We start from the raw sequence: 10,488 nt of genomic DNA on the forward strand, positions 1-10,488 counted from the left end.
AAGGTGCGAGGTGAGCGGCATGGTATGACTGGGCTCGTGCCGCTCACTGCTACCCGGAGCGTGGCGCCCTCCGGGTAAAAGGCTAGCCGGGGCGAGTAGGTGGGATGACGGGCGCATAAGCAACGCCGTCCCCGCCGTACAAGGTGCCGGTGGCCTGGCGAACCAACGGCGTAAGGCTAGCCAGGGCGTACCGCGGGGCAGAGGGCGCATAAGCCACGCTCTCTCTCCATCCCACCAGCACAAGCGAAATATTTTCAAAGTGTGGGAGAACCGGCTTCCCGACCGGTGGCACTCTGCCTCTCGCTGCCGCCCTCCTGGAAGCGTCCTCGGTCACTCGGAGTACGGCAGATTTAAGAGCTCCGGAATGGTGAAAAAGAACCGGAGAGAGGGCGACTCCGGCTTCTCTCTGCCGGGCGAGGACCACCGCAGGCGGCGGGGACGTCTGACAGGAGACGGCGCTGCGGGCAGGCTTTAAAAGTGCATGGGGTTTTGGCCTCGGCAAAAGTCGAAAAAATTATGCGGTCGGAGCTTTCTGCCCCGGCCGGGGAAGGCTCACCGCCGGCGGCTGCCAACCCCTGGCTTGCCCGCTGGATGCCCTTTCGGAGGCTTCTGAAAAAGAACTGTCAGGCGGGCACCTCTCGGAAGAACCGCAGACCAAAACGACCGGTAAAAATTTTGGGCGATCCGACCCGTAGTGCACCTTCGGCGGCAGAGAAAAGCAACAAAAATACCGGTCAGAGAAGGGGAGTTTTGGTCGACTCTGCCAGGTTTTTGCACTAAGTCAGATCCGTAATGCCAGCGGGACTGAGTCGCTTTTGCGTGCCGTGGTCCTGGAGGCCTGCTCGGACAGAGCGGTCCTGCGGGTCCCGCGGGAAGGGGCATTTCATGTTCCTCTGCGGGAGGTGATCCATTTTCTGCGGGAAATGGCGAGCCCCTTCGGCTACAAGAGTGTGTAGGTCCCGCTCAACAGTCTACGTCCTTAACCATCGGGGACTTTGTAGATTTTGCCCAAAATCGCTCTCCGCAGAACAGAGCGTGAGGTCTCCGCGGCGGAGGCCGGAAAAGGTGCGAGGTGAGCGGCATGGTATGACTGGGCTCGTGCCGCTCACTGCTACCCGGAGCGTGGCGCCCTCCGGGTAAAAGGCTAGCCGGGGCGAGTAGGTGGGATGACGGGCGCATAAGCAACGCCGTCCCCGCCGTACAAGGTGCCGGTGGCCTGGCGAACCACCGGCGTAAGGCTAGCCAAGGGCGTACCGCGGGGCAGAGGGCGCATAAGCCACGCTCTCTCTCCATCCCACCAGCACAAGCGAAAAATTTTCAAAGTGTGGGAGAACCGGCTTCCCGACCGGTTGCACTCTGCCTCTCGCTGCCGCCGTCCTGGAAGCGTCCTCGGTCACTCGGAGTACGGCAGATTTAAGAGCTCCGGAATGGTGAAAAAGAACCGGAGAGAGGGCGACTCCGGCTTCTCTCTGCCGGGCGAGGACCACCGCAGGCGGCGGGGACGTCTGACAGGAGACGGCGCTGCGGGCAGGCTTTAAAAGTGCATGGGGTTTTGGCCTCGGAGAAAGTCGAAAAAATTATGCGGTCGGAGCTGTCTGCCCCGGCCGGGGAAGGCTCACCTCCGGCGGCTGCCAACCCCTGGCTTGCCCGCTGGATGGCCTTTCGGAGGCTGCTGAAAAAGAACTGTCAGGCGGGCACCTCTCGGAAGAACCGCAGACCAAAACGACCGGTAAAAATTTTGGCGATCCGACCCGTAGTGCACCTTCGGCGGCAGAGAAAAGCAACAAAAATACCGGTCAGAGAAGGGGAGTTTTGGTCGACTCTGCCAGGTTTTTGCACTAAGTCAGATCCGTAATGCCAGCGGGACTGAGTCGCTCTTGCGTGCCGTGGTCCTGGAAGCCTGCTCGGACAGAGTGGTCCTTCGGGTCCCGCGGGAAGGGGCATTTCATGTTCCTCTGCGGGAGGTGATCCATTTTCTGCGGGAAATGGCGAGCCCCTTCGGCTACAAGAGTGTGTAGGTCCCGCTCAACAGTCTACGTCCTTAACCATCGGGGACTTTGTAGATTTTGCCCAAAATCGCTCTCCGCAGAACAGAGCGGGAGGTCTCCGCGGCGGAGGCCGGAAAAGGTGCGAGGTGAGCGGCATGGTATGACTGGGCTCGTGCCGCTCACTGCTACCCGGAGCGTGGCGCCCTCCGGGTAAAAGGCTAGCCGGGGCGAGTAGGTGGATTGACGGGCGCATAAGCAACGCCGTCCCCGCCGTACAAGGTGCCGGTGGCCTGGCGAACCACCGGCGTAAGGCTAGCCAAGGGCGTACCGCGGGGCAGAGGGCGCATAAGCCACGCCGTCCCCGCTGTACAAGGTGCCGGTGGCCTGGCGAACCACCGGCGTAAGGCTAGCCAAGGGCGTACCGCGGGGCAGAGGGCGCATAAGCCACGCTCTCTCTCCATCCCACCAGAACAAGCGAAAAAATTTCAAAGTGTGGGAGAACCGGCTTCCCGACCGGTGGCACTCTGCCTCTCGCTGCCGCCCTCCTGGAAGCGTCCTCGGTCACTCGGTGTCCGGCAGATTTCAGAGCTCCGGAATGGTGAAAAAGAACCGGTGAGAGGGCGAATCCGGCTTCTCTCTGCCGGGCGAGGACCACCGCAGGCGGCAAGGGACGTCTGCCAGGAGACGGCGCTGCGGGCAGGCTTTAAAAGTGCATGGGGTTTTGGCCTCGGCGAAAGTCGAAAAAATTTTGCGGTCGGAGCTGTCTGCCCCGGCCGGGGAAGGCTCACCGCCGGCGGCTGCCAACCCCTGGCTTGCCCGCTGGATGCCCTTTCGGAGGCTGCTGAAAAAGAACTGTCAGGCGGGCACCTCTCGGAAGAACCGCAGACCAAAACGACCGGTAAAAATTTTGGGCGATCCGACCCTCAGTGCACCTTCGGCGGCAGAGAAAAGCAACAAAAACACCGGTCAAAGAAGGGAGGTTTTGGTCGACTCTGCCTGGTTTTTGCACTAAGTCAGATCCGTAATGCCAGCGGGACTGAGTCGCTTTTGCGTGCCGTGGTCCTGGAGGCCTGCTCGGACAGAGCGGTCCTTCGGGTCCCGCGGGAAGGGGCATTTCATGTTCCTCTGCGGGAGGTGGTCCATTTTCTGCGGGAAATGGCGAGCCCCATCGGCTACAAGAGTGTGTAGGTCCCGCTCAACAGTCTACGTCCTTAACCATCGGGGACTTTGTAGATTTTGGCAGAAATCGCCCCCCGCAGGTCCTAGCGGGAGGTCTCCGCGGCGGAGGCCGGAGAGGGCGCGAGGTGAGCGGCATGGTATGACTGGGTTCGTGCCGCTCACTGGTACCCGGAGCGTGGCGCCCTCCGGGTAAAAGGCTAGCCGGGGCGAGTAGGTGGGTTGACGGGCGCATAAGCCACGCCGTCCCCGCCGTACAAGGTGCCGGTGGCCTGGCGAACCACCGGCGTAAGGCCAGCCAGGGCGGACCGCGGGGCAGAGGGCGCATAAGCCACGCTCTCTCTCCATCCCACCAGAACAAGCGAAAAATTTTCAAAGTGTGGGAGAACCGGCGACCCGACCGGTGGCACTCTGCCTCTCGCTGCCGCCCTCCTGGAAGCGTCCTCGGTCACTCGGTGTCCGGCAGATTTCAGAGCTCCGGAATGGTGAAAAAGAACCGGTGAGAGGGCGAAACCGGCTTCTCTCTGCCGGGCGAGGACCACCGCAGGCGGCAAGGGACGTCTGACAGGAGACGGCGCTGCGGGCAGGCTTTAAAAGTGCATGGGGTTTTGGCCTCGGCGAAAGTCGAAAAAATTTTGCGGTCGGAGCTGTCTGCCCCGGCCGGGGAAGGCTCACCGCCGGCGGCTGCCAACCCCTGGCTTGCCCGCTGGATGCCCTTTCGGAGGCTGCTGAAAAAGAACTGTCAGGCGGGCACCTCTCGGAAGAACCGCAGACCAAAACGACCGGTAAAAATTTTGGGCGATCCGACCCTCAGTGCACCTTCGGCGGCAGAGAAAAGCAACAAAAATACCGGTCAGAGAAGGGGAGTTTTGGTCGACTCTGCCAGGTTTTTGCACTAAGTCAGATCCGTAATGCCAGCGGGACTGAGTCGCTCTTGCGTGCCGTGGTCCTGGAAGCCTGCTCGGACAGAGTGGTCCTTCGGGTCCCGCGGGAAGGGGCATTTCATGTTCCTCTGCGGGAGGTGATCCATTTTCTGCGGGAAATGGCGAGCCCCTTCGGCTACAAGAGTGTGTAGGTCCCGCTCAACAGTCTACGTCCTTAACCATCGGGGACTTTGTAGATTTTGCCCAAAATCGCTCTCCGCAGAACAGAGCGGGAGGTCTCCGCGGCGGAGGCCGGAAAAGGTGCGAGGTGAGCGGCATGGTATGACTGGGCTCGTGCCGCTCACTGCTACCCGGAGCGTGGCGCCCTCCGGGTAAAAGGCTAGCCGGGGCGAGTAGGTGGATTGACGGGCGCATAAGCAACGCCGTCCCCGCCGTACAAGGTGCCGGTGGCCTGGCGAACCACCGGCGTAAGGCTAGCCAAGGGCGTACCGCGGGGCAGAGGGCGCATAAGCCACGCCGTCCCCGCTGTACAAGGTGCCGGTGGCCTGGCGAACCACCGGCGTAAGGCTAGCCAAGGGCGTACCGCGGGGCAGAGGGCGCATAAGCCACGCTCTCTCTCCATCCCACCAGAACAAGCGAAAAAATTTCAAAGTGTGGGAGAACCGGCTTCCCGACCGGTGGCACTCTGCCTCTCGCTGCCGCCCTCCTGGAAGCGTCCTCGGTCACTCGGTGTCCGGCAGATTTCAGAGCTCCGGAATGGTGAAAAAGAACCGGTGAGAGGGCGAATCCGGCTTCTCTCTGCCGGGCGAGGACCACCGCAGGCGGCAAGGGACGTCTGCCAGGAGACGGCGCTGCGGGCAGGCTTTAAAAGTGCATGGGGTTTTGGCCTCGGCGAAAGTCGAAAAAATTTTGCGGTCGGAGCTGTCTGCCCCGGCCGGGGAAGGCTCACCGCCGGCGGCTGCCAACCCCTGGCTTGCCCGCTGGATGCCCTTTCGGAGGCTGCTGAAAAAGAACTGTCAGGCGGGCACCTCTCGGAAGAACCGCAGACCAAAACGACCGGTAAAAATTTTGGGCGATCCGACCCTCAGTGCACCTTCGGCGGCAGAGAAAAGCAACAAAAACACCGGTCAAAGAAGGGAGGTTTTGGTCGACTCTGCCTGGTTTTTGCACAAAGTCAGATCCGTAATGCCAGCGGGACTGAGTCGCTTTTGCGTGCCGTGGTCCTGGAGGCCTGCTCGGACAGAGCGGTCCTTCGGGTCCCGCGGGAAGGGGCATTTCATGTTCCTCTGCGGGAGGTGGTCCATTTTCTGCGGGAAATGGCGAGCCCCATCGGCTACAAGAGTGTGTAGGTCCCGCTCAACAGTCTACGTCCTTAACCATCGGGGACTTTGTAGATTTTGGCAGAAATCGCCCCCCGCAGGTCCTAGCGGGAGGTCTCCGCGGCGGAGGCCGGAGAGGGCGCGAGGTGAGCGGCATGGTATGACTGGGTTCGTGCCGCTCACTGGTACCCGGAGCGTGGCGCCCTCCGGGTAAAAGGCTAGCCGGGGCGAGTAGGTGGGTTGACGGGCGCATAAGCCACGCCGTCCCCGCCGTACAAGGTGCCGGTGGCCTGGCGAACCACCGGCGTAAGGCCAGCCAGGGCGGACCGCGGGGCAGAGGGCGCATAAGCCACGCTCTCTCTCCATCCCACCAGAACAAGCGAAAAATTTTCAAAGTGTGGGAGAACCGGCGACCCGACCGGTGGCACTCTGCCTCTCGCTGCCGCCCTCCTGGAAGCGTCCTCGGTCACTCGGTGTCCGGCAGATTTCAGAGCTCCGGAATGGTGAAAAAGAACCGGAGAGGGGGCGACTCCGGCTTCTCTCTGCCGGGCGAGGACCACCGCAGGCGGCAAGGGACGTCTGACAGGAGACGGCGCTGCGGGCAGGCTTTAAAAGTGCATGGGGTTTTGGCCTCGGCGAAAGTCGAAAAAATTTTGCGGTCGGAGCCGTCTGCCCCGGCCGGGGAAGGCTCACCGCCGGCGGCTGCCAACCCCTGGCTTGCCCGCTGGATGGCCTTTCGGAGGCTGCTGAAAAAGAACTGTCAGGCGGGCACCTCTCGGAAGAACCGCAGACCAAAACGACCGGTAAAAATTTTGGGCGATCCGACCCTCAGTGCACCTTCGGCGGCAGAGAAAAGCATCAAAAATACCGGTCAAAGAAGCGAGGTTTTGGTCGACTCTGCCAGGTTTTTGCACAAAGTGTTGGCATCGTGCGGCGTCGCGCTTTGCCGTACCGTATCCCCAATGGAGCGGCGCCCGGCGGGGTAGGCTAGCCATGTGAGGTCGAGGGCGGGAGGACGGGACGTAAGCCAGGCCGTTCTCCACAAGAAATTCCGGACGCGGAGACCCCTTCTCCGCCCTACGGTCCCCAATGGGGTGGCGCCCGGCGGGTGAGGCTAGCCATGGGAGGACGGGACGTAAGCCAGGCCGTTCTCCACAAGAAATTCCGTACGCGGAGACCCCTTCTCCGCCCTACGGTCCCCAATGGGGTGGCGCCCGGCGGGTGAGGCTAGCCATGTGAGGTCGAGGGCGGGAGGACGGGACGTAAGCCAGGCCGTTCTCCACAAGTAAATTCCGGACGCGGAGACCCCTTCTCCGCCCTACGGTCCCCAATGGGGTGGCGCCCGGCGGGTGAGGCTAGCCATGTGAGGTCGAGGGCGGGAGGACGGGACGTAAGCCAGGCCGTTCTCCACAAGTAAATTCCGGACGCGGAGACCCCTTCTCCGCCCTACGGTCCCCAATGGGGTGGCTCCCGGCGGGTGAGGCTAGCCATGTGAGGTCGAGGGCGGGAGGACGGGACGCAAGCCAGGCCGTTCTCCACAAACTCCCAGCGGTAGAGTCTCGGCTCTCCGCTCTTTTGATCGATCTGACACAGCGCGATCCGGCGGGGCAGGGCACTTTGCTCGGTCAGGGGTATTGGCCCCGGCCGGTTTATGGTAAAGCGTTCCTTAGCCTCAGTCTTGGTCGCGCATCAATCCCCCGCTCCCCGTGAGCGGCTGTCGTCCTCTGCCTAAGGTTGTGTAGCGCGGTGCCAGTGTGGTCCTCGCACGGCCCCGCTCCTGCCACAGCGGTAGGACTCTCTGCTTCGGCTGAGGTTTGCTACGAAGCGTATGGAACGGGCGTACTCCACCGTACCGTGGGTGGGGGGCGGCGGCGTTGGCGGCGGCAGCGTCCAGCGCGGAGCTCCGGCTCCCGCGGCAGCGCCTCGCCTAGTGTCCCTCGGGCAAGTCCAATCGCCCCCCGCCCGGTCGGAGAGCGCAGACACACCTCTGTGTCCACGGTTTATTTCCGCAGCACGAAAAGGGACGGCTCCCGCCTGCTCCTCGCGGCGGCGACGAGGCTTAGACCCACCGTGGCGTATCCGCGGTAGGTATGCTCGTCGGTCGGAGGAGCGGTTGCGGTCGAGTGGTCCCCAGTGTACCCTGTTAGCGCTGCCCGCCTACGCCTGAAGAGCTGCGGACCGAGAAAAAGGTTCGCTCCGCTGCTGACGGCGAAGCGCGCGGCACGCCGCGGAAGAGGAGAGGGAGCGGTCGCCCCCGGGGCGGCTCCCCTCCGAGTCCGGCAGAAGCAGAGATTGTAGCGGAGGGGGGGGTTTCTAAATTCCCCGGGCGTGTTATCCCCAGCGGTAGCCTTTGAACTCTTCAACCGCAAGCACGATCGCACGTTCACAGCACCCGTCACTAGGAGCCGGGCCAGAGGCGGGCGGCAGACGAAACCGACATGAGCGCTTAAGGGTATTGCACCCCCGGCGCCCAGACCCTGGAAATTGAGTCTGCCCCCAAAGCCCACCCGCGTCCTCCTTGGCGCTCCCGGAGTACATGGTCGTAGATGGGCCATCGGTCGCTAATGCCAAACTGCGTCCCAGGGGTGCGTCCCCTCTGACCAACGGCAGACCCATCCCTCTCGCCAATCCGCGGATCCCCGCCAGGTCCCGAACAGGGCTCGTCCTTTAGCGTTTCAAATGCGCCCTCCCCGCCATACGAGGGGTTGAGGACCGTAGCCTTCCCTTACGAGAGGCACCAGGGGTGCGCCTGCTCGAGGGCCCGGCCGTGGGCGTAACGCTTGGGCCGCCCGGGGGAGTCGGTAGACCATGGGAGACCAACACTCGCACACGAACGTTGCCCGTGCTTTTGTGGAAGAGAGCTTCTTGCGAGGTTGTCGCTGCGGTGGCGCCCGGACAAACCCTATCCCTAAAACTTCTGGGGAATTGGCGTCTAAGCCTGCACCCTGCACGGTATCCCTGCACCCACGAAGGGGGCCGTGGAAGGCTTGGGGTCGCGCCGGCGAAACCGACCGGATGCCCGGGGTACTGAACCCCCGGGGTCCCACCCTGGAAATTGAGCCGTCCGACCCCGCCACGTCTTCCTAGTGCCCTCCTTGGCTCCCCCGCCTGTGGGCATCGTTAGGGGCTGCGGTCATCAGCGCCGGCTAAGCTTCGGCAACACGGCCGACCCACCCCTTCGGCGCCTGGGGGTGCCTGGTCCCAGTCCGGGCCGTTCCGTAGGGGCGGCTATCCCTTACATGAGGGACTCGGTGCGTCCGCTCGGGCTGCGGGGCTCCGGCTCCGACAGCCGGGGAGCTGGTTTTGACCGCGGGCCTCCACGGGAACCGGCAGGGACCGGACTAGGCGTCAAGCCGAAAATAACCCCGGCACCCTCTGCTTCCAAAGCGAGGGGACCTTTGGCCGAGCGGGGGCACCGGAAGCCGAACCGACCCCAACCCCTCTTCCTACCCCAGGGCTGGGCTGACCAATCCCCTGATCGGGTCTAAAATGGAAGAAGGGGATTCGAGGGAAGGGGCTGGCGGAAGGCAGTTGCCCGACGGAGTAGGCGAAGGCCAGGCCGTTTCCGAGTCCCGAGCAGAGGAGGGCGAACTCGGCTCTTCATCGACCGACGGCGAGGCGAGGGCGGTGGCTGCCGCGGGGAAGACTCCATTGCTCGTCAGCGCGCTAGGAGCGGGGCCGACTGGCTGCTCGGGGTATGGCATCCCCGGGGGCCCACCCTGGAAATCTTCGCTCCTCAGCCGCTGCAGGTTATAAGGTCCCGCCGCGCGTAAGCGCTCAACTCTCCGACCCACGGATGTCGAGCCCATGGTGAGCCGGCCGTTTCGTACGGGGAAAAGGGGTCCTCTGGCCCCACATCGATCGAGGGGGTTTAGATCCGCGGAGGCACGCACCGCGAGGCGAATCGCTGCTTTTCCCCAAGAGGTTAACCTTCAAACCACCGAGTAGGTTCGGGGCAGGGCCGACAGTCTGCACTGGGGTATTGCATCCCTGGTGGGGCGACCCTGGAAATCTCTGCCCCTTTCCACTCTTTCGGTTGGGCCTCTCGTCGGGGCGAGCGTAAGTCGGCAAGCAGACGTGGGAAGAGGCTTCTTACCGGTGACACTCCCTTCGTGAGAGAGGCAGGTACTCGCCCCGGACCCCGGTCCAAATCTGCGCGGGCCGGACGGCCTCGGCCCTAGCCGAAGGCCGCTCCCGCGAAGCCAGGGAGCCGAAAAAATAACCCCGACACCCTCCGCGACCTCGCGTGCTTCCAAAGCGAGGGGAAACTTTGGCCGAGCGGGGCACCCGAAGCCGAACCGACCCCAACCCCTCTTCTTACCCCAGGGCTGGGCTGACCAATCCCCTGATCGGGTCTAAAATGGAAGAAGGGGATTCGAGGGAAGGGGCTGGCGGAAGGCAGTTGCCCGACGGAGTAGGCGAAGGCCAGGCCGTTTCCAAATCCCGAGCCAGAGGAGGGCGAACGACGTTCTTCATCGACCGACGGCGAGGCTAGGGCGAGGGCGGTGGCTGCCGCGGGGAAGACTCCATTGCTTGCCAGCGTGCTAGGAGCGGGGCCGACAGGCTGCTCGGGGTATGGCATCCCCGGGGGCCCACCCTGGAAATCTTCGCTCCTCAGCCGCTGCAGGTTATAAGGTCCCGCCGCGCGTAAGCGCTCAACTCCCCGACCCACGGACGTCGAGCCCATGGTGAGCTGACAGTTTCGTACGGGGAAAAGGGGTCCTCTGGCCCCACATCGATCGAGGGGGTTTAGATCCGCGGAGGCACGCACCGCGAGGCGAATCGCTGCTTTTCCCCAAGAGGTTAACCTTCAAACCACCGAGTAGGTTCGGGGCAGGGCCGACTGTCTGCACTGGGGTATTGCATCCCTGGTGGGGCGACCCTGGAAATCTCTGCCCCTTTCCACTCTTTCGGTTGGGCCTCTCGTCGGGGCGAGCGTAAGTCGGCAAGCAGACGTGGGAAGAGGCTTCTTACCGGTGACACTCCCTTCGTGAGAGAGGCAGGTACTCGCCCCGCACCCCGGTCCAAATCTGCTCGGTCCGGCCGTCGTCGGCCCTAGCCGAAGGCCGCTCCCGCGAAGCCAGGCGATCCGAACCGAGGATCCGCGCGAGCCTTCTCCAA

This window comes from Engystomops pustulosus, unplaced genomic scaffold (assembly GCF_040894005.1).
Source record: "Engystomops pustulosus unplaced genomic scaffold, aEngPut4.maternal MAT_SCAFFOLD_576, whole genome shotgun sequence".
Classification (NCBI taxonomy): domain Eukaryota; kingdom Metazoa; phylum Chordata; class Amphibia; order Anura; family Leptodactylidae; genus Engystomops; species Engystomops pustulosus.